This window comes from Dama dama, chromosome X (assembly GCF_033118175.1).
Source record: "Dama dama isolate Ldn47 chromosome X, ASM3311817v1, whole genome shotgun sequence".
NCBI classification, from domain to species: domain Eukaryota; kingdom Metazoa; phylum Chordata; class Mammalia; order Artiodactyla; family Cervidae; genus Dama; species Dama dama.
The window spans coordinates 13,701,105-13,724,923 of record NC_083714.1 but is presented as its reverse complement, the minus strand read 5'-3'; the positions used below and the strand labels follow the sequence as shown (position 1 = coordinate 13,724,923).

The window sequence follows — 23,819 nt, the reverse complement described above, 5'->3', positions numbered from 1 at the left end:
CCTATGGGCAGGTGAAAAAAACACCTACTAAAATGACTATTGCTTCTTAGATTGCTATAACCATCCTTGAGAGCAATGTTTGAGGTTTGGAGAGTATGAGAAAGGAACAATGGAAGGGAGAGAAGTGGCCTCCTCTGCCCATTCAGCCAGTATTACATAGAAGGCTTCTTTTATGGAGTCCCTTTCCTTCCTGTAGTGACAAATGATATTAGAAGGGGGAGGGAGGGTTTTTAGGGAATCAGAAGAGACGCTGAAATCATGTTTCAGAGATTTAATTTTTTCCCTAATCAAAGGCAAGTCGAAATGGTGACTTGAATCGCAAGTAAGGCCTGAGCATGTGATGAGAAGAATAGAGCCAAGCTCCAGTACCCAATGGGTATTGTCTGCGTAGCACTGTAGTGTGATGGTTGAGAGTAAGGGACAGCTGGTTCAAATCCTGGCTCCTTCCCTTACTGGCTCCACTTGTGCCCTTAACCTCATCTCTCACCCACTTAAGGAGACCACTCTAGGAATTCTCACTTCTCTCTTAATTTCTTAAGGAAAGACCCAGAGGGATTGGGTAGAGAGGGAGGTGGGAGAGGGGATCGGGATGGGGAATACATGTAAATCCATGGCTGATTCGTGTCAATGTATGACAAGACCCACTGTGGTATTGTAAAGTGATTATCCTCCAACTAGTAAAAATAAATGAAAAAAAATTTTTTTCTTCCTCTCTACATGCTACAGTAGTATCCACCAACTAAAGTCCTCCATTCACCCCATGCACATCCCTCTCCAGCTTCTGTCGTGCCTCTCTTCTCTCTGTTACAACAAAATTCCTTGAAAGAGCTGCCTATATTTGCTGTCTATAATTCTTCTCTGCTTCTCTCTCAAATCATCTTCAATTAGACGTTTATCAGTCCATCAGGATAGCTCCTCTCAAGGTTTTAATGAACCTCCATGTTGTCAAATCTCAGTCCTCATCTTGCTTAACATTTCATCAGCATTCTAACAGTTGAACCCTCCCTCCTCCTTGAAACAGTGTCTCCCCATGGCTTCCAGGAACCATTCTGTCACCACCTACCTCACTGGCTACTCTGACCTAGTGCCTTTTGATTTCTCCTCTCAGTCCTGACCTGGGACCATTGGAATAACCCAGAATTCAGACCTTGGGCGATTTCTCCTTTCCATGCTCTGCCCCTAGGTAATCACATCTGGTCCCATGACTTTAACTGCCCTAGATACATTGAAGATATCCAGATGTGTATCTCAGCTCAGACTTCTCTCAACTCCAGATGCATCTACCCAACTGTCTGTTCAACATTCTCTCTTGAAGATCAAATAGCCATCTTAGATGTAACATGTTCCAACAGAATTCCTGATTCCTCTTCCACAAACCTGGTTCTTCTCCAGTCTTGTCCATCTCTATTGATGGCAGCTCCAACCTTCTAATTGCTGAAGTAAAACCCTTGGGGTCATTCCTGACTCCTTCTTCTCCCACATTCCATACCCAAGACATCTGCAAAACATACCAGACTTTTCTTCAAAATCTGACTGGTCTCCCCATCTCAATCACTACTACCCCCCTAATCCTGGCCACCATCATCTCTCACATGAACTACTGCAACTTCTTTCCAGCTCATCTCCTTGCTTCTGACTTTAGTCTCCTAAAGTCTGTTCTCACTCAACACAGCAACTTGAGTGACTCATTGAAAACTTAAGTTAGATCACATCATTCCTCATGGAATATTCTCCCATGACTTCCAATCTCACCCAGAGTAAAAGCTAAAGGTCATATAATGCCCTGTAAAGTCCTACATGATTCAGCGCTCCTCCCTGACAAGCCCTCATTCTTACTGTTTTCCAACTTTACTTCAACAGCACTGGTCTCCTTGGTGTTCTTTAAACATCCTACATGGTTTCCCACTTTTGGGCCATTACACTGGCTATCCCTCTGCCTGGAAAATTTTCTCCCTGGACATCCCCATTGATCACCCCCTTGCTTCCTGTAGGTCTTTGCTCAAATGCTATCTCCTCAGAGAAACTTTGGTGTTGTGTTAAGTCACTCAGTCATGTTGCAACCCCATGGACTGTAGCCCGCCAGGCTCCTCTGTCCATGGAATTCTCCAGGCAAGAATACTGGAGTGGGTTGCCATTTCCTCCTCCAGGGGATCTTCCTGACCCAGGGATCATACCCAGGTGTCCCACACTGCAGGCAGATTCTTTACCGTCTGAAACACCAGGGAAGCCTTACTCACTTTATTGTTCCTCTTAACAAATATCACCATTTGCTATATTACAATTTTATTTGATTCATGTCTGTCTTTTCCCAATGTGAACTTCTTGGGAGTAGAGTGTTTGTTTTATCTACTGCTCTTCTCCTTAGCACTTAGAATAAAGCCTGACATAATATTCAATTAATATTTTCTAAATGAATGAGTGACTGGGTGAATGAGTCTCTCTTCCAAGATTCTTCCACACAGAACAAGCTCTCAATAATACTTAGGGTAAAGCAGCTGCAAAGAACTGATCATTCCAAAACAAAAGAGATCCACATTTCAGTGAAGAGCAGCCTTTGTATCAAAAGAAATGTTGACAACTCTGCACCCCCTTTTTTATGCGTGATCCTCATACTGGGAAGTAGGGATATGAATCTTTATTGTACAGATGAATAAAATGATGAGGCTCAGAGAATTTAACATTTCCAAGGCCACCTAATTGGTAATAATTCACCAGCTCATCCACTCACTTGTTCATTCCCTTAGCAGTTACTGAGCACTTACCATCTGCCAAGCACAGTTCTAAACACTAGAAATAGAGCAGTGAACAAGAGATATGAATTTTCTGCCCTTCGTGGAACTTAAAACTCCAGTGGAGTAAATGGTCCTATGAGCAAAAGACACTTAAATGCTGTTTCATTGACTTGATTTATTGCTAGTGGGTCAACTGATAGCCCTAGAACCAATCTTTTTTAAAATGAGTAGTCCCTCATGGAAGGTGTGGTGTACCCTGGTGCTGCTGGTATTGCTGGTTCAGGGACCACACTTTGAACAAAGTCAGGTGTAAATACACTCTCTCAAGCAAATAGCAACATCTACTTGGGCCCTGTCCTTTCATATAACACAGTCTAGGCAGAAGGGCTAATTACAGCATGTGGAGCAAATTTCAAGTTACCAAGACTTGAGATTTCCTGACAGGTGTGTTAAACAGGGCACTGGGAACTCTAGAAGCAGAGATGCAGCTGAGTGGGCAGCATCAGGGAAGTAAGACACAAGGTTTCAAGGTCATATCCATTGGAGCATTCCAGTTCCTGGAGGAAGGATGAGGAGGGAAAGGACTGGAAAGAACAGAGCAAATTCCCAGTTACAGAGGATTCATGCCTGCACACTAAGTCGCTTCAGACTCTGTGACCCCATGGACTGTAGCCCGCCAGACACCTCGGTCCATGGGGATTCTCCAGGCAAGAATACCGGAGTGGATTGCCATACCCTCTGCCAGGGGATCTTCCCGACCCAGGGATCGAACCCGCATCTCTTATGTCTACCTGCATTGGCAGGCAGGTTCTTTACCACTGGCTTCACCTGGCTAGCCCTACAGAGGATTATCAAGGCCTAAACAGAAGCTCAGGGACAATAGGCCAGAATCAGAACAGAGAGAGAAAATAGGGACTTGAACTCAGGTTGAATATAGAAGTCATCACCAGAGTGTTATGGCAGGACTTGTCTCGAATCTGAGCATTGAATTAGAGACCCTTAAATCACTGGAGGGCAAGGTGGGTCCCATAGATGGGGCAGAGCTCATTGGGCCTATAGATTGGCGTTCAAGTGGCTCAAGGGGGAACTATGTTAAAAGGAGAACTTTGGGGACAGGAAACCAAGCAGACTCCGCACTGTCCCTATCAGAAATTCTTAGAACTCATCAAGAAGCAGAAAGTGTGATGGGCTTTGTTTTGAATGGCCTGGCCCAAGTGGGGGGGAAATTTAATATTGATTATTGGCCAGAGATAATGAAAAAAAAACAACAACAACACTGATTTCTCTCCTGTCAGAATAGAAAGCCCTTGGACGTGAAGACTATTAAACTAATATTGGGAAAGAAGAGATAGCACAGAGCTCTGTTGAGAGGGAAATGATAGGAGAGACAGACGAAAGAGACAAAGAGAATCTGGTCTTTAGAAATCCGTGCCCTTGATGAGATAAGAGGAAATGTGGGAGGGACCCAAGGAAGCCAGAACCTAACCCTGCAAGTGTCATACCAGTGTCTGTGTGCTCAAGTGAACTTGGCAAAGAAGGATGACTAAGCCCCAGCTTCCTGGAAACTCACTAAGTAAGGGGCCAGGAAAGTCTGCCATCCCTCCTTCAAAAGGAGCCAGAAAGGCAGCGTAGCCCCACTGACTCAGAGCTTGCATATTGGTAGCAGTACTGGTTATGAATATGGTTTCTAGAGCCAAACAAGCCTGGGTACAAATGCCTACTCTGCCACTCCACTCCTTTGGGTTCTCGGTTTCCTCATTTGTAAAATAGGGATGATAATCAAATCACCTACGTCAGAGAACTATGGTGAGAATTCAAGTACTTGATGCACAGAAAGGATTTAGAACAGTGCCTGGCACATTGTAAGTGTGGATTAAGGGTTAGTTGTTACTGTTGTCGTAATAAGGAAGAGCTGGAAGGAACACAAGAGTCCAATGCCCTCAAAGGTTAGAAAAAGAGCCTGAGGTCCAGAGAGAAGCAGGCAGTTGCTCAAGCTCACCAGCAAGCTCAGAGCAGGGCTCAGAACAGAAACTGGGTCTTTTGAGCACCACACAGCACTGACTTTTCAAAGGACTGGCTTCCCAATTTCTTAAATCACAAATACATTTTACACTGTAATCCACACACACACACACACACACACTGACACAAGATTTGTGTGAAACAGTACTTAGAAATTCTACATTCATTCACTCTATTATTTCCTATTCTATTCTTTGAACAACAATAATAACAACTAGGAGAAAAAAAAGCTATCAGGGTCAGGAGCCAAGATATTGTATCCATTAGAGATATAATAGCCAGTTGGAGGATATTACACCTGTGAGGGGTGACACGCATAAGAATCCATGAGACACACTTGGATGCTTATCAAACAGAGGATAAAAGAGGCCGACCCTGCCCCGTTAACACTAAATAATCATATCCTTTTCTTCTAACCACCACATCATACTACCCCTACTCCAGAGAAATCAGAAGTATTTTGACCATTTTGAATACTACTGCTATGGATATTCATTAATAAGTTTTTGTGTATAGATACATTTTCAGTTCTCTTGAATACATACCTAGAAGTGGACTAGTTGGGTCATATGGTAACTTGTATTTAACTCTTTGAGGAGCTGCCCAACTATTATACAAAATGACTGCACATTCCCACCAGCAATGTATGAAGATTCCAATTTCTCTATGTCCTCATCAAAACTTGTTATTATCTGTCTTTTAAATTATAACCATCTTAGTGGATGTGAAGAGGCATCTTATTATGGAGTTGATTTGTATTTCCCTAATGATTAGTGATGTTGAGCATCTTTTCATGTACTTATTTACCACTGGTGTATCTTCTTTGGAGAAATGTTTATTCAAAATAATCTTGCTCATTTACAAATGTTTACCTACTTCTGGCTGCAGTGAGCCTTCATCACTGCACGTGAACTTTCTCTAGTTGCAGCAAGCAGGGGTTGCACTCTAGTTGTGGTTCATGGGTTTCTCATTGCAGTGACTTCTTTTGTTGCAGAGCTTGGGCTTTAGGACACACAGGCTTCTGTAGCTGCGACGAGTGGGCTCAGTAGCTGTGGCACACAGGCTTAGTTGCCTCATGGCATGTAGAATCTCCCTAGCCCAGGGATCGAACCCATGTCCTCTGTATTGGCAGGTGGATTCTTAACCAGTGGACCACCTGGGAATACCTTTTTTGCTCATTTTAAACTTTGAATTATACACACTTGAGATGGCAAAACATAAAAGTATTAATAAAGTCTCACCTGTGGGAAAGGCTATGTAATACGAGCCTCAAATTAAAACTTGTCAAGAATGAAGTAATGATAAAGATGTGGGTAGAGTGAATTTCAAACTGTACTTAACCATTGTCACATGATTTTTGACTCTGGCTGGTAAACTGAGATTTCTACTAGACTTTCTCAGAATATTCTTGAATTGTTGGAGTTTTGAATGTTGTGAAATCTTCATGAAGACTCTGAAATAAAACATATCCACCTTCCAAAAACATGCTTCTGAAAGGAAACACAGTGGTTAGCTTTTTAAAATTATTCTTTATGATGTCTGATGTATACATTAAAGCACATCAGATGTCCTAGTCATGAGTGAACAGCTCGATGAATTTTTGTGCATGTATATACTTGTGTAATCACTGCCTGGATTAAGACATGAAACACTTCATCATTCCTCAGGCCCCTTCCCAGCCTACACCCCACCTCACAAATAACATTATTCTGACTTGTATCACCATTATGGTGATATCCTTGCCCTCCATTTAAATGGAATCAAGCCATTTATATATTTTTTGTATCTGACTTCTTTTGCTCAGCATAACGTTTGTGAGATTCATCCACATTGTTATATGTGGGATGGGAAGGGAGTCTGTACAGGAAGAAATGATGATAGAAGAAATGTATTTGGTTACATACCGGAAGATTAAGAATAAAGGGAGTGAGGTTTCTCACAGAGAAGGGGGTTACAAATAAAAGAGAGGATAAAATTAGAATGAATCCCGTGGCACTGGATTGGACTTGGACATATTGATATGAAGTTGTGATGTATTAATTTCCTGCTGTAACAAACTACCATAAAATTAGTGACTTAAAACAACATGAATTTATACTCTTTTAGTTCAGGAGGTAAAAAGTCTGAAATCAAGATGTCATCACAGTTGCACTGTTTTGAGAGGCTTCAAGGGAAAATCTTTTCCCTTACTTTTTTCAACTTGTAGAAGCTGCCTACATTCCTTGATACTTGGTCTCATTCTTCAGTCTTCAAAGTGCATCACCCTGACCTCTGGTTCCATCATCACATCTCCTTTTTCTGTAATCAAATCTCTGTCTCTCACCCTCTTGTAAGAACATTTGTGTTTACTTTGGCTCTGCTCAAATAATCCAAGAAATATCCTTATCTTAGGATTTTTAATTCAACAACCTGTCCAGATTTCCTTTTACAATGTGAGGAAAAATATTCACATTATCTGGGGTCAATATTCAGCCTACCACACATGCACACTAAATGTATACATGACTAGGTATAGAAATGGGCTTCCCAGGTGGCTCAGCTGTAAAGAACCCCCCTGCCAATGCAAGAGACATGAGTTCAATCCCTGGGTTGGGAAGATCCTCTGGAGAAGGAAATGGCCACCCACTCCAGTATTCTTGCCTGGGAAATCCCATGGACAGAGAAACCTGGTGGGATATAGGTCATGGGGTTGCAAAAGAGTAGGACACAACTTAGCAACTAAACAACAACAACATCAGGTATAGAAATAAATATAGAAGTAAGTATGTGTGTGTGTGCAGGTGTGTGCACATACAAATCTTGGCTTCTAAATACCATTGTCCAGTAAAAGAGTTGGCTCTCCTTCAAGAAATGGCTGAGCCCAAAGCTGTGGTGAGAACAGTACAAGGTAAGCCTGAAAAAATATTTTTGTACTTTTGAAAAGCAATGAAGTACGAAAATAATAATAATAGAGGCATGTCAAAAGAAATATAAGCCAGCTGGAAGGGGCTCCTATTGACCAAAAAGGTCATTGAAATTTTGTGCATTAGAATAACTATTTTTTGTGCATTATAATGAACAGTGACAAAGAATAAACAGTGAAAGTAACTGATTGTAACATATTGAATTATATGGGAAATATCGAGTCTGTACTGATATAAGGAAATAAATGAGGAACTAGAAAAATACACTAAATGGGATTAACAGCAAACCATATATTACAGATGAAAAATATTAGCAAACTGGAAGACATAACAATTTCATGTCTAGCAAGAAAAGCCAGAAAGAGAGAGTAAGAGCAAGGTAGAAGTCTCAGTCTTTTATAACCTAATCTTAGGAAAGACATGCCATCACTTTTGCCCTATTTTATTCATTAAATCCAAACCATTAGTTCTAGCCCACACTCAAGTGATGACACTAAAACATAAAACCAGGAAATGAGAATCATTGGGAGCTGCTTTAGAAGCTATCATAGCAATAAGAACTATTCTAAATTAAACACAAAGAGAAAAGGGAATTTTTTTAAAAAATGATGGTGCATCAATAAGCTGTGGAACTACTGGTAGCCTAATACGCATGTAACTGGATAGGTGAAGAATAGAGGTGGAAAAGAGAAAAAAACATTTGAAAAAATAATGGCCCCAGATTTTCCAAATTTGATTAAAACTATAAGCCTACAAATACAAAAAGTTCCACTAACCTCAATCACAAAAAGGACAAAGATAACTACATCAAGGTACACCACAGTAAAATTGCTCAAAACCAGTGATAAAGAGAAAATCTTAAACACAACCAGAGTGGGGGGAAAAGTCATATTGTATATTGAGAAACAGAAGATAAGGAAAACAACAGGTTTTTCATGAGAAACATTGCAAGAGAGAAGACAGTAGAGGAACATCTTTAATGTATTGAAAAATATTGTGAATTTAGAGTCCATATAAAGTGAAAATATATTTTAAAACAAAACACTGCTTCTCTTCACACAAAAAAAGAATTTTATAACTATTTGTGGCAACAGACTTACTGTGGTGATCATTTCACAGTGTATACAAATACTGAATTAGTATGTATACAAATATATAATTTACAATATACATTACATAAATATTGTCATTATGTACACAAATGTGTATATATGCATACATTGGTGGTGGTTTATTTATTTATTTATTTTTAGTTCTACCAATTTATTGCTACCAACCCATCTCCCGTCACCCTCCTCATGCATGTGTGCTCAGTCATGTAACCCCATGGACTGCAGCCTACCAGGCTCCTCTGTCCATGGACTTTTCCAGGCAAGAATACTGGATTGGGTTGCCATTTCCTTCTCCATGGTGGTGGTTTAGTCTCTTAAGTTGTGTCCAACTCATGCGACCCCAGGGACTGTAGCCTGCCAGGCTCTTCTGTCCATGGAATTCTCCAGGGAAGAATACAGGAGTGGGTTGCCTTTTCTTTTTCCAATGCATACATTATGTATACATATATACAATAGACAATATATAAATATTGAGTTCATTACACCTAAAACTATTATAATGTCATATGTCTATTATACTTCAATTTTAAAAAACAGAAGCAAAACAAAAATAAAAACATTACTGAAAGAAATTGAAGAAGACATAAACAGATAGAAACATACTCTGTGTTCATGGTTTGGAAGACAATCCATTTTAAGTTACTTTTTGTTAGTAGTGTAAATCGGGGGTCCAATTTCATTCCTTTGCAGGGGTTATTCAATTTTCCCAACATGATTGGAAGACTTAATATTGTTAAGAGCATCATTACTACCTAGAGTGGGTCTAGAGATTTTTCTTTAAATCCTAAGATTCATATGGAATCTTGAGGGGCCTAGATGGGCAAAACAATGTTGATAAGGGGAACAAAGCTAGAGGACTCACACTTCCTAATTTGAAACTTTACTACAAAGCTACAGTAGTCAAAACAGTGTGGTAATAAAAATATAAAATATTAGGGTACTGAAAGACTTTTCAGCAATTATTCCAAAATATTTATCCAAGTTTATAGCAATTTCTACTCCTTAATCATATGGCAAAAAGCCAAAAATAGTGTGGACTTGCAATAAAGACAGACATATAGACCAAGTGAATAGAATAGATAGACCCCAAAAGTAAATCCTTGCATATATGGTCAAGTGATTATTGCCCAGACAAATCATTGGGGAAAGGACAGCATTTTCAATAAGAGCTGCTAGGAAAACTGGATATCCACATGCAAAAGTTGGACTCTTATCTAACACTGGTGGTGGTTTAGTTGCTAAGTCTTGTCCAACTCTTGTGACCCCATGGATTGTAGCCTGCCAGACTCCTCTGTCCATGGGATTCTCCAGGCAAGAATACTGGAGTGGGTTGCCATTTCCTTCTCCAGGGGATCTTCCTGACCCAGGAATTGAACCCAGGTCTCCTGGATTGCAGGCAGATTCTTTACTGACTGGGCTACGAGGGAAGCCCTATCTAACACTAAATTGCCAATTAATTGCCAATTAATGAGACAAATGTGCAATTATTGAAAGAGTTGACATCAATACAGATATTAAAAGGAAAGTAAGGAAATGTTATAAACAACTTTATTCCTAAAAAGTCAGTACCTTAGATGAAAGATGCATTCTGTGAAAACTCACTTAAGAAGAAATAGATAACATGAATATCACTGTATCTATTAAAGAAATTGAATTTGTGGTTAAAACCCTTTCCACAAGGAAATTCTAAGCCCAGATTTAGAGAAGAAATAATATAAGTTCTACTGAACCCTTCCAGAATATTGAAGAAGATGGAACCCTTCTAAACTTATTTTATGAGAACAGCATTACCAAAGTAGGTACAAGAAAGCTGCAGACCAATACCCTTCATGAACCTAGATGCAAAGATTCTAAACCAAATTTCACTAGTTTGAATCCATTATTTGAAAAGGAAATTATGACCAGCTAGATTTTATCTCAGAAATGTAAGACGTGTCTAATATTTTTAAAATTTCTTTATTTTAAATTGGAGGATACTTGCTTTATAATGGCAACTCACTCCAGTACTCTTGCTTGGAAAATTCCATAGACGGAGGAGCCTGGTAGGCTACTGTCTGTGGGATCACAGAGTCAGATACGACTGAGAGATTTTGTACTTTTGTACTTGTTTTACAATTTTGTACTGGTTTCTGCCATAATATTTGAAAATCAGTCAGTGTGATTCAACAGTCATGAAATTAATCTCACAACCCAATAATGTGTTACCAACTGCAGTTTGAAAAACATTATGTAGGAGAAGATAAAGAACATTGTTTTGCATGTTACCTTACTTGTTTGCTGTTCACTGTTCATCCTCTTCCTATTTGAAGGGGGATCTCCCAAGATGTGAGATATTGGTAGAACACAGTACCCTGTCTCAACTAGAGAAGTTGAAGAATAGAGATCTTCTCCCCCTCTCCCTCCATTCCTAGGATGAAGAATCTGGAGCAACTGATCAAGAGACTGGGGTGATTTGTGTCTAATCACTATAGTTTTGACAATGCTTAGCCTCACTATCTCAGCCGTACTGTTGCTGCTTCTTGGTGGCCTCTGGAACCCTTTTGATTCCTATCAATCTTCCAACCCTGGCCGTCTAACCTCCCCTTGATTTGGGGAGCTCCCCCTCCTGCCCCAACATCCTTTCAATATGTATTTTTTGATGTGTCTGACGAGTTTAACTATAATTGGTTTCTTCTACTTACAATCAAGAACCCTGGTAAAACAGAGAAGAAAGGGGAGAGTTATGTAGAAAAAAATTCTGGAAAGACCACCAAACTTCAATCAAGCAGGAACTAGCTATTTTGTTTAATAAAATTCAAAACCACTGATGTGAAACCCTAGGATAGCTTTACTTAGGGTTAAGGAAAAGAAAAAAATGTTCAGCAATTTTTGTACAGTAAGTAGACCCTGCTAGTTTGCTCCAGATGCCCAGACTATGATCTCATCTTCAAAGACATTTCCCACAGGGCTAGCTTGGGTGGGTGGGCATTGAGGTTTGTTTTCCCTTTCTCTTGTCAATACACAAGGTTGGGTTTATAAAGAGTGAAGAGATTGGTAGTGGCTGTTTGCCATTGTTTGGTAGAGGAAAGATGGCAGAGAGACCCTGGATTTGGACCTTCCCCAAAGCAATCAAGACCACATTCTCTGTCTAAACATTTCAAGGCCTTCACGACCTGTCCCAGTCTGCTGTTTTTCCATTACTACTTGTCCCTTCCCTTTATATAACCACATTTTCTAATTCAGTCTCATCCACTGGTTTTCAAACTGATCCAATAAAAAGGCTCTAAGGTCTGATGGAAATAAAACTCAAGCCAGGAAAGCTTAAAAAACACTGCTCTGGGCCACAATGACCTCTTCTTCCTCTGACTTTGTCTTATTTTGTCATGGATCACATTCCACTTTATATTGAACATTTCACAGGTTATATCTTTTTCTTAAACTGAGGTAATGCTGTTTTATAACACTGTATATGTTTCATCTGTACAACATTTTATTTCTACTTCTCTATACGCTACATTGTGCTTACTTTCTATCCATCACCATATAGTTGACCTTCTTTACCCATTTTGCCCTTCCCCATCCCCTTTCCCACTGGTTACCATTATGCTGGTCTCTGTATCTATGTGTTTGCTTTTGTTTAGTTTGGTTTGCTCATTTATGATTTTTTAAAATATAGTCCACATATGAGTAAAATCATATCGTATTTGTCTTTCTCTGTTTGACTTACTTCACTTAGCATAATACCTTCAAGGACCATACATGTTGTCCCAAATGGCAAGATTTCATCTTTTTATGGCTGAGTAATATTACATTATATATAATCTTTCTTTATCCATTCATCTGTCAGTGGGCACTTAGGTTGCTTCCTTATTTGGCTATTGTAAATAATGCTACAATGAACATAGGGGTGCATGTATCTTTTTGAATTATTATTTTCTTCAGATAAATAACCAGAAGTAGAATTGCTTAATTGTATAGTAGTTCTATTTTTAATTTTTTGAAAAGTCTCCCTACTATTTTCCAACTTACATTCCCACCAACAGTGTGTCAGGGTTCTCTTAGATTATATCTTGTCTTGGCTTCCCAGTGAAATTGGAAGGTTTTGGAATGAGTGCCAAGCTCATTCCTAGCACTTAATAAACACCAGTTGAATGAATTAATTAATGCATGAATGAAAATAATAACACTTATTCATTTATTGATTACTATGAGCCAGATACCATGTTAAACAATTTGCATGCATTGTCTTATTCAATCTTCACAACTAACCTATGAAGTGGGTTTTGTTAATATACTCATTTCATAAATGAGGAAAGTGAGCTTCAGAAGATGGAAATGACTCACTCAAAGTCACACACATTTACTCTGGCAGGCTGGCATTTAAGCTACTACTGGTCTCAAAGTTCTCCCAGGCGGGCTTCCCAGGTGGTGCTCATGGTAAAGAACCTGCCTGCCAATGCAAGAGACATAAGAGACAAGGGTTTTATCTCTGGGTTGTGAAGATCCCCTGTAGGAGGAAATGGCAACCCACTTCAGTATTCCTGCTGGAGAATTCCATGGACAGAGGAGCCTGGCAGGCTACAGTCCATGGGGTCGCAAAGAGTTGGACACGACTGAAGCGAAGCCAGCGAGCAAAGTCTCAAAGGTAGCATGATTCAGAAAGCGAGAATGTTAAGGACTTTCAAGATTTAATTCTGAGATACCAAATGTTCTTAGACAGAGTTGGCAGGTAAAGTATCAAAAGAGCAGGGAAAACTCATTAAATTAAGTTTTATTGAAGACAGAAGGAAATGGAAACCAGCACCAAGTTAGGGCCATTGAGTCACTCTCTCCTGACACCCTCCCTCCGTCTAAGCCCTTTGCCAGATATACAAGGTTTCTATTAAGTGACAGCAGCAACCCACATTCATTCACAAGGACCGAATGAAGCAACTAATTGTAAAGAAATTTTCCGTGGTTCCCAGATACTAAAACATGTACATGTGAACCAGCTATATATGTGGAAGCTAGCTAACTGCCTGGCACGTACACAGTAGGGAATTAACAAGTGAATCATTCATGTTAATTGTTGGTGTCAATAAAGAGAATGTGTATTAGGTGCCTAATGTGCACAATACTCTGGGTAATTTCGTAGTTTCTGACTCACATAATTCTCACAACCATTCCTTGAATTAGATGACTTTACTGCAGTTTAACAAATGAAGAAACTAAAGCTCAGAGTGGGTACAATTTCCTCAAAGCCATACTGATCTGATACCAAAACCCATGCTCTTTATAATATCCAATACCAATAAATAACATGTATATTGATACAAATAAATGGACCAAAAAGGAACATGGCAACCAGTTCCTACTAATACCCTAGAAACAATGCCTATGGTTTGAATTCAACTGAAGGATGAAATTAATTCAAAGTTGTTGGTGGCCCCCTCCAGCAGCTCAATCAGACTTTACAGAGGATAGCAGCTTAGAGAACAGATATTCTATCCCTCTAGGAGCCAAAGTCCACTTGAGGCTGACTTAAGGCCATTTCATAGCAGACCACAGGACTTGGTCTGACCCCTTTCATCAAGAACCTTCTGGCTTAATCATTAAAAACCACTATGAAGTATCATCTGACACTGGTCAGAATGGCCAGCATGAAAAAGTCTAGAAATAACAAATGCTGGAGACTGTTGGTGGGAATGTAAATTGGTACAATCACTATGGAGAATAATATGGAGTTTCCTTAAAAAAAAAAAAAAAAAAAGTAAAAGTACAGTTACCATATTGTGATCCTGCCATCCCACTCCTGGGGATATACCCCGAGAAAACAGTAATTTAAAAAGACACATGCACCCCAATGTTCATTGCAGCACTGTGTACAATAGCCAAGACATGGAAACAAACTAAATGTTAATCAATAGATGAATGGATGAAGAAGATGGAATTACTCAGCCATAAAAAAAGAATGAAATAACGTCATTTTCAACAACATGGATAGACTTAGAGGTTATTATGTTAAGTAAGTCAGAAAGAGAAAGACAAATATCATGTGATCGCTTATATGTGGAATCTTAAAAAAATGATACCAATAAACTTATTTACAAAACAGAAACAGACCCATAGACACAGAAAACAAATTTACGGTTACCAAATGGGAGAGGAAGGGTGGGGGGGTGATAAATTAGGACCTTGGGATTAATATATACACACTACTATATATAAAGTAGATAACTAATAGGGACCTACTGTATAACACAGGGAACTATACTCAATATTTTGTAATAAGCTGTAAAGGAAAATAATCTGAAAAAGCATATATGTGTGTGCATGTCTATAAATGAATCACTGTGGTGTATACCTGAAATTAGCACAATATTGTAAATCAACTGTACTTCAATAAAAACAAAACAAAAAGAACTCCTTTTGCTTGGTAAAAGCCAGTGAGTAGCATAGCAAGCCAGTGAAACAAGGAATCTTTTGGGAGAAAGAGATAAGCAAGATTACTCATTCATAATATAGTACTCTGCCAGAGGCTGCTTGTCAACTCCCCACAATATCTATCCCCATGGTTTTTCAATAGTAATAGGAGCTTTAACTGCATATGATGGCAAGGTAAAGATCGCATTTTCCAACATCCCAGGCAGCTAGATGTGGCCGAGTGACGTGGTTCTTAGTCAACCGGACTCAAGTGGAATGGATATTTGCAATTTCTGAGTTGTGCCCTTAAAAGAAAGAAGCATATATTCCATTCCTCTCCATAGGTGAGGGAGATTAAGAAATACAAACTTCCAGTTGCAAAATAAGTCACAGGTATGAAATGTACAGTTTGGGGAATATAGTCAATAACTATGTAATACCTCTGTATGGTCACGTATTGTAACTTGACTTATCTTGATGATGATTTGAAATGTGTATATACCAAACCACTGTGTTGTATAACAGGAACTAGCATAGTGTTGTAGGTCAATTACAGTTCAAAAAACAAGAGAAAAACAAACTCACAGAGAAAGAGATGAGATTTGTAGTTACCAGAGGTAGGGCGGGGGTGGGGGATGGGGGAATAGGATGAAGGTAATCAAAAGGTACACACTTCCAGTTATAAGATAAATAAGTACTAGTGATATAATGTACACCAAGATAAAGATAATTAACACTGCCATGTGTTATCTATGAAAGTGGTTAAAAGAGTAAATCCTAAGAGTTCCCATCACAAGGAAAAAGTGTACTTTTTCTATTTCTTTAATGTTGTGTCTATCTGAGATGATAGAGGCTCACTAATCTGAAAATGTGATGATCATTGCATGATGTATGTAAGTCAGATCATTATGCTGTACACCTTAAACTTACACTGTGCTGTATGGCAATCGTATCTCAATAACATGGGAAGAATAAAAGAATGGAGCATGCCTTTCACTGGCCATGTGCTCCGTTCCTATGACCTGGAATGTTAACAAGGTGGGGAGCAACAAAATAGAAGAAGCCTGTGCGTTTAACATCTCCAAGCCTCTATGTTAGCCCTGGACCACCTCCTTGGATTATTAACTGAGTGAAAAAAAAAAACAACACTTCTGACTCATTGAAAATGCATTATTTTGGAGTCCCTTATTAGAGCAGTTGAGCCTCTAGCTAACTAATAAGAGTACTACTGTGAAGGTTCTTCTGGAAGATTGGCTATTTTGGGTATTTTGTTCTAAATGGTTTGAGATAGTAGGACCTTTATGTCATCTAATCCAAGGTTCCGCTATTTCAGTTGAGATGCAGAGAGGAGGAAAGAACCTGTCAAAGATCCCACATTGAACTTGTCCTCATTTTCAGATAGGCCAGTTTCTAAAAGCAGGTCTGTTGCAGCCCCTAGAAGGCTGGCATGCTAGTGGACTGTGGTGGTTGATGTTTTCAAAAAGCAATGCATTATGAAGTAATTGGTTAAACTGTAAAATAATGACACTCTATGTTTAAAATAGTAATGATTTATCTCATCACACTTTTTCCTGGGAATCAACATAAATACACAACCAGATATTCAGCACTGACTTTGTAAAAGTGATAATTAGAGAACTTAGCTAAAGTAAACATTGAGTCAGCCAGCTTGACAGTTGGACACCAAGCATTCAGTGAAATGAAAGTGTTAGTCACTCAGTCGTGTCCGACTGTTTGTGACCCCATGGACTGCAGCCCACCAGGCTCCTCTGTCCATGGAATTCTCCAGGCAAGAATACTGGAGTGGGTTGCTTGTTCAGAGTATACATAAAGCTTCTGTTATGTGGAAAGCAGGCTCTGAATTCACTCACTTTTGTAACAGAGCATCAACCCAAACAAATATCAAGTCTCCAGAATACTGAAAAGTCAGTTAAGCGAATGAGTCTGGTTTACCTTCAGGAAGTAGGAGTGAGTACCAAAGATAGTACATGAGGACAGAGAAAGAAGATTTGGAAAAAAAAGATCTGTTGACAAAAAGATGTTACAGAGAGTCTGTCTTCCTGCATTGTACTGACGATTCCTCATCTGATCATTTTGTGACATCTTTTAAGAGCTGCTAAGTATTATTAGAAGGGGCTTCCCAGGTGGCATGAGTGGTAAAGAACCCATCTGCCGGTGCAGGAGATATAAGAGACATGGGTTCGATCTCTGGGTCGAGAAGATCTCCTGGAGGAGGGCATGGCCACCCAAATCCCATGGACAGAGAAGGAGCCTGGCGGGCTATAATCTAGAGGGTCGCAAAGAGTGGGACATGACTGAAGTGACTTGGCATGAGTACTGTTAGAACCAACTTTAGAATGATTGTTTGAGACAGGATGTAGTAAAGACTCAGATCATGGCCTTTGGAGATGGGTAGACTTTGGTTTGAATCCCAGCTCTGTTACTTACTAGCTGTTTTTCCTTCATGCCTTCAAGCCTCTATCTTCTTTTTTTTTTTTGAAGATTTTGTTTTTGTTTTTTAGTGAAGTCGCTCAGTCATGTCTGACTCTTTGTGACCCCGTGGACTCTAGCCTACCAGGCTGCTCTGTCCATGGGATTCTCCAGGCAAGAATACTAGAGTGAGTTGTCATTTCCTTCTCCAGGGAATCTTCCCAACCCAGGGACTGAACCTGGGTTTCCCACATTGCAGGCAGACACTTTACCCTCTCAGCCACCAGGGAAGCCCTTTTTGAAGATTTTAAAAATGATATTATTTTATTAAATTTATTTTATTGAAGTAATGCTGATTTACAATGTTGTGTTAGTGTCTGGTGTATAGTAAAGTGATTTATATATACATATGTATGTGTGTGTATATATATATATATATATATATATGTATATACATATAATAACTTGCATCTGCTAATCCCAAACTTGCAATCCATCCCTCCCACACCCACCCTTCCCCCTTGGCAACCATAGATCCATAGGTCTGTGAGTCTGTTTCTGTTTTCTAAATAAGTTCATTTGTGTCATATTTTAGATGCCACATATAAGTGATTTCATACAGTATTTCTCTTTCTGACTTACTTATTAGCATGATAATCTCTAGGTCCATCCATGTTGCTGCAAATGGCATTATTTCATTCTTTTTTATAGCCAAGTAGCATTCCAATGTATATATGTACCACCTTTTCTTTATCCATTCGTGTGTCAAGGGACATTTAGATTGCTTCCATGTCTTAAGTCTCAATCTTCTCATCTGTGAGATGCAGATAATATCCCTTGCCTCACTTGGTAATTGCAAGGACTATATATGCAATAGTAACACCCAAAGCTCTTAGCACAGAGGTTGGCATAAAGTATGCTCAGTTAACAAGTTCTGCCATTATCATGGTATCTATACATGAATATGACAATGAAACCTGTTTGAGCAGAAGGAGTAGGAACCCCTTCACAAAGCCTTCTTATAGTAAGGGCAACAGTTGTTGTCTTTTATGGTATCCCAGATTTACCCAGTAAATGTGAGGAAAATGCAGATGCTTGGGTCCTATTGCCAGAGATTCTGATTCAGTGGTCTGAGGTGAAGCTTTTTTAAACTAGATTACCTGTATATTATAAAAAGAATATAACTTAGGAACAGTCAGACGGAAGAGATGCACAGGGCAAGGTATGGCAAAAGGGCTTTCCGCAAATCTTCACACATTCACTAACCCAGCAGCCCCTGAGGTGAAGCGTTTTTTCACAGCTTTCCAGATATTCTCATAGATAAGTTCTAAGAACTGTACTTTAAGAGAGGCCTAGGGTCTAGAATGCCTCTATAGGACCTGGGAGAAGGCTGTCAAATGATTTCAACAGTTGAGCAGGTCTTGGCTCAACACTGTGAGACTGACACCCTCCTCACTGACGCTCTTGCTTGGGAGTGGTGGCTGAAGGTCTCCAAGCTCTGGGCTCTCTTGGTTCTCTCTTAGGTCATTGATGGTTCAGAGCTGAAAAACGTACAATTTAATTTTCTTCAGCTGCTTTTACCTGCAACTTCCTGCAGGCTCTCTCCCCGACTCCCCTCTCTCAGGAGACACAAGTGATTGCTGACCACATAAAAGGGAGGCTGTTAGACTATGGTTCATTAAGCTGTGGAGTGAGGAGCACTCCACTTAACAATCATCTTGTTCTCATCGAAATTAGGACTGGAGAGTGGCTGATAATGGGATAAAGAATGCATCTTCTCTGGCTGGTGCATACAGCCCCTGCAGTTCAAAATCCCAGGCTCCCTGATGCCTGTCTGAGCTCTTCAGCTAGGATACTTGTTCCTCTAATGTTGAAATTAGACCTAAGGACAACAGACACACTGTCCTGCCACTCTGTGCAAGACCCCACAAGGTATTTAGCCTGATTTTAAATGCGCGCACGCGTGTGCACACACACACACATACACACACACATGTCCCCTTTAATTGGCTAAGATAGAAAGAGGTTGAAGTTGCTACAAAACAATCTGTAAAGCTTTATGATTAACAAGGTTTTCTTTTTTTTCTTTTTTGCCAAACCACACATCTCATGGGATCTTAGTTCCCTGACCGGGGATGGAACCTTCGGCTGTGAAAGTGCTGTGTCCTAAACACTGAACCATCAGGGAATTCCCAACAAGGTTTGCACTGACACCATCCCATCCCACCTTACCTCTATGATGAATACAAATAGACAGAAACAGCAAGTGTCTCATAGAGACCATAACTGAAAAATATAAACCTCTAATGTTGGGCAGGAGATTCTGGGGTAGGAGGACTTTGAGAGGTCACTTGTTCCTTGTAAAAGACCTTGGTTGGACTTCCCTCGTGGCTCAGTGGTAGAGAATTTGCCTGCCAGTGCAGGAGACGTGGGTTTGATCCCTGATCTGGGAAGATCCCACATGCAGTGGGGCAACTAAGCCTGTGTGCCTCAACTATTGAACCTGTACTCTAGAGCCCAGGAGCTGCAACTGCTGAAGCCTACGTGACCCAGAGCTTGTGCTCAGCAGGCTGACTGATCAGCCCCTGATTGATTGTCGTACCTAGAGAAAGCCTACACAGCAACAAAGACCCAGCACAAGCAAAAAGAAATAAATAATTTTTTAAAAAGTTTATAAGACTTTTGTTTCCTCGATGAGCCTTTCTATACATTGTAAAATGGATCTACAGAATAAGAATGGCGCCTTCATGGAGATTTACCAACCCCAAATCATCTCTCCAGGAGTTTGGTCTTCAGTATCAAGTCACTGCTTTAAGCCCCTTATAGAAACTGCATGGACACTCAAAGTTTTTCCTTTTTCCAGAATTTGGACTTAATTAGGTGCATAGAGAACCATTGGCCTTTCTCCATTTTGTGGAAAGAGGTCTGTGGCTCACACTACTTTATAGGACATTTTGTCTGTTTAGTACTGATATTATCGGAAAATCTGCCATTCCAAGACACCAGCTATGATGCATTATCTTTTCCCTTGTGTCTCCTCTCTGTTCCAGCTAGAGACCTTCATACACTGCACTGGGCATTCCACATTTGCTTGTTGACTAACAGGCCACCTGATGAGAAGAGCCAACTCATTGGAAAAGACCCTGATGCTGGGAAAGATTGAAGGCAGGAAGAGAAGGGGATGACAGAGGATGAGATGGTTGGATGGCATCACCGACTCAATGGATGAGTCTGAGCAAGCTCCGGGAGATGGCGAAGGATAGGGAAGCCTGGCATGCTGCAGTCCATCGGGTCACAAAGAGTCAGACATGACTGAGTGACTGAACACCAACAACGAAGCAGAACACTGGCCTATAAGTGACGAGACCTGCATTCCTGTTTCAGCTCTGCTACCAACATGCTGTGTAACCTCAAGCATGTTGATTCCCTGAGAGTCAGTTTCCTCAATTGCGAAATGAGGAAGAAGGTGTCTAAGAGTCCCTCCAGCTTTGCCATTTTATGGGTTTTAACATAAAGGTTTAATCAAAGATAAATTATTCCTATCACATCAGCAACCCTTAAGCCAGTGGTTCCTAAATTCCACTGTGCATCAGAATCCGCCAGAGAAGGAACTCTGGTTTTGGAAATGTATCCTACATCTGCAGATAATGGATGTACAAGGTAATTCCATATATCTGTTTATTGTATTAGTTTCCAAAGGATTGGAAACAACCCAAGTGTTCTTCAAAAAGTGACTGGCAAAATAGTCTTGTCCATCCATACAATGGAATAGTATACAGTTGTGAAAACTGGTAAGGAAGTCAGATGTGGAAAGATCTTTAAGTTATGTATGTATTTATTTTATTGTTGAAGTATGGTTGATTTACAATGCTGTGTTAGTTTCTGGTATACAGCAAAGTGATTCATATATATATATATATATATATATATATACACACACATACATATATATGTATGTATATTAATAAGGGGGCTTCCCTGGTGGCCCAGTGGTAAAGAATCTGCCTGCCAAGCAGGAGATGTGGGTTCAATCCCTGAGTTGGGAAGATCTCCTGGAGAAGGAAATAGCAACCCACTCCAGTATTCTTGCCTGGGAAATCCCATGGACAGAGGAGCCTGGAGGGCTAAAGTCCATAGGCTCACAAAAGAGTTGGACACAACTTAGTGACTAAACAACAACAATATGAATATATATATTCTTTTTCAGATTCTTTTCCATTATAAGTTATCATAAGATATTGAATATAGTTCCCTGTGTAGGACCTTGTTGTTTATATGTATTTTTAAAGATGAAGAACACTATGTGAAGAGTGTTAACTTTTGTTGAGGGCGAGTGAAAGACACGTATTTGTTTTGCTTGATATCGGATAAAATATCTGATAAAGAACCTCTGAAAGGATTCTTAAGACATGAATATCAGTGGTAACCTAGCTTTGTATGGCAGGTAGGGGTGGGGAAAGGTCAGAACTGGGCAGCTGTTGACAGGGATGGGAGAGACACTTCCACTCTATACACTTTTTATATTTTTAAAGTTTTGTGCCATGTAAATGTGTTGACTGTTCAAAAATTACATAATGGAATAACAGTCTACTTGAAAACTCATTAAAAATGCTGAGCTTCATGAGTCAGAACTCCAGGGGTTCAGAATCTGCATTTTTAGCTAGTTCCCCCCTGTAGATTCTGATGTAAGTGGTGAGGGAAATACACTTAAAAAAACACTGTCCTAAACACTTTGCAAAACAGGAAGGATGGCAAAGATGATTGCCTGCAGTGTAACCAAGGGCCTTCCCCTTAACGATTTCTCTACCAAGCAGCCCCACCTCACAGTGAAATTCTAAGGCCTCCCAATCCATATCTTACCTTTCTACTTTCCTACATCTTCCAGTGATATGTGTGACCAAGCTTTCTTTGGGAAGTCCTGGTATTTCTTGACAGTGGAGAACATTAAGTCTCCAGCGCCTTTGTTTATGGGGCTTTTCTTTTTCAGGCTGGCAGAACCTGCTCAGCTGGAGGAATCAGGGTGGTTGGGAAAGAGAAAATCCACCCCAAAAGATGAGATCAAAGAATGATTTCACTTGCCCTGCCCTTCTGCTGCCAGTTGGCCTGCACAGCGGTGCCCTTGGCAGAGCCAGCCCCAGGAGTGGCAGCAGTAGGTCAACCCCTGCCTCCTATTGAGGATGCCTGCTTGTGGATTTTGAGTCAGGGTGTGGACGTTACACAGGTTTTGCCTGGAACTGATTTACACTGATCCTTTGAGCCAAAGTGATGTGCTTTTTAAAAATAATATATTTTTTAAGATGTTTATTGATTTGGCTGCTCCAAGTTTTAGTTGCAGCATTTGGGATCTTTGATGTTCATTTTGGCATGCAGGATCTTTAGTTGCAGCATGTGGGTTCTTGGTTCCTGATCAGGGATCGAACCCAGGTCCCTTGCCTTAGGAGTGTGGAGTCTTAGCCACTGGGCCACGAGGGAATGCCCTAAAAATTATATATATATATATATATATATATATATATATGGTAAAGAATCCTCCTGCAGTGCAGGATACCTGGGTTCGATCCCTGAGTTGGGAAGATCCCCTGGCGAAGGGAACGGCTACCCACTCTAGTATTCTGGCCTGGAGAATCCGAGATAGTTTATAAAAGGGCTTCCCTGGTGGTTCAGTCAGTAAAGAGTCTGGCTACAATGCGGGAGAGCTGTGTTCAATCCTTGGGTCAGGAAGATCCCCTGGAGGAGGGCATGGCAACTCACTCCAGTATACTTGCCTGGAAAATTCCATGGACAGAGGGGCCTAGTGGGCTACAGTCCATGGGATTGCAAAGAGTCGGACATGACTGAGCAACTAACACACACACACACACACACACACACACACACACATATTTTAGTCACCAAGTTGTGTTGGACTCTTTGCAACCCCATGGACTATAGTCCACCAGGCCCCTCTGTCCATGGAATTTTCCAAGCAGGTATACTGGAGTGGGTAGCCATTTCCTCCTTCAGGGGATTTTCCTGACCCAGGGATCAAACCTGCATCTCCTGCATTAGCAGGTGGATTCTTTACTACTGAGCTACCTGGATAGCCCCAAAATAACATTAAGCAACATTTATTGCTCATGTGTTTTAAGCACTTACCGTGGTATCTTACTTATTTTTTCAACCTTGCTAAGTAAGTGTTTTTATTTCTATTTCACAGATACGGAAGCCAAGGCTAGAGTAGATGAAGTGACTAACCACAG

The 23,819-nt window shown here is 40.2% G+C and overlaps 1 long non-coding RNA gene across 1 annotated transcript in view; it reads left to right on the top strand.

Moving 5' to 3' along the window:
* Positions 1–21,189, top strand: part of LOC133052357 (uncharacterized) — a 37,805-nt gene extending 16,616 nt beyond the window's left edge. The window contains exon 3 of the long non-coding RNA XR_009692031.1: positions 20,631–21,189. This is a non-coding gene — a long non-coding RNA (uncharacterized LOC133052357). The remainder of the gene's footprint in view (positions 1–20,630) is intronic.
* The last annotated feature ends 2,630 nt before the right edge of the window (positions 21,190–23,819 follow it).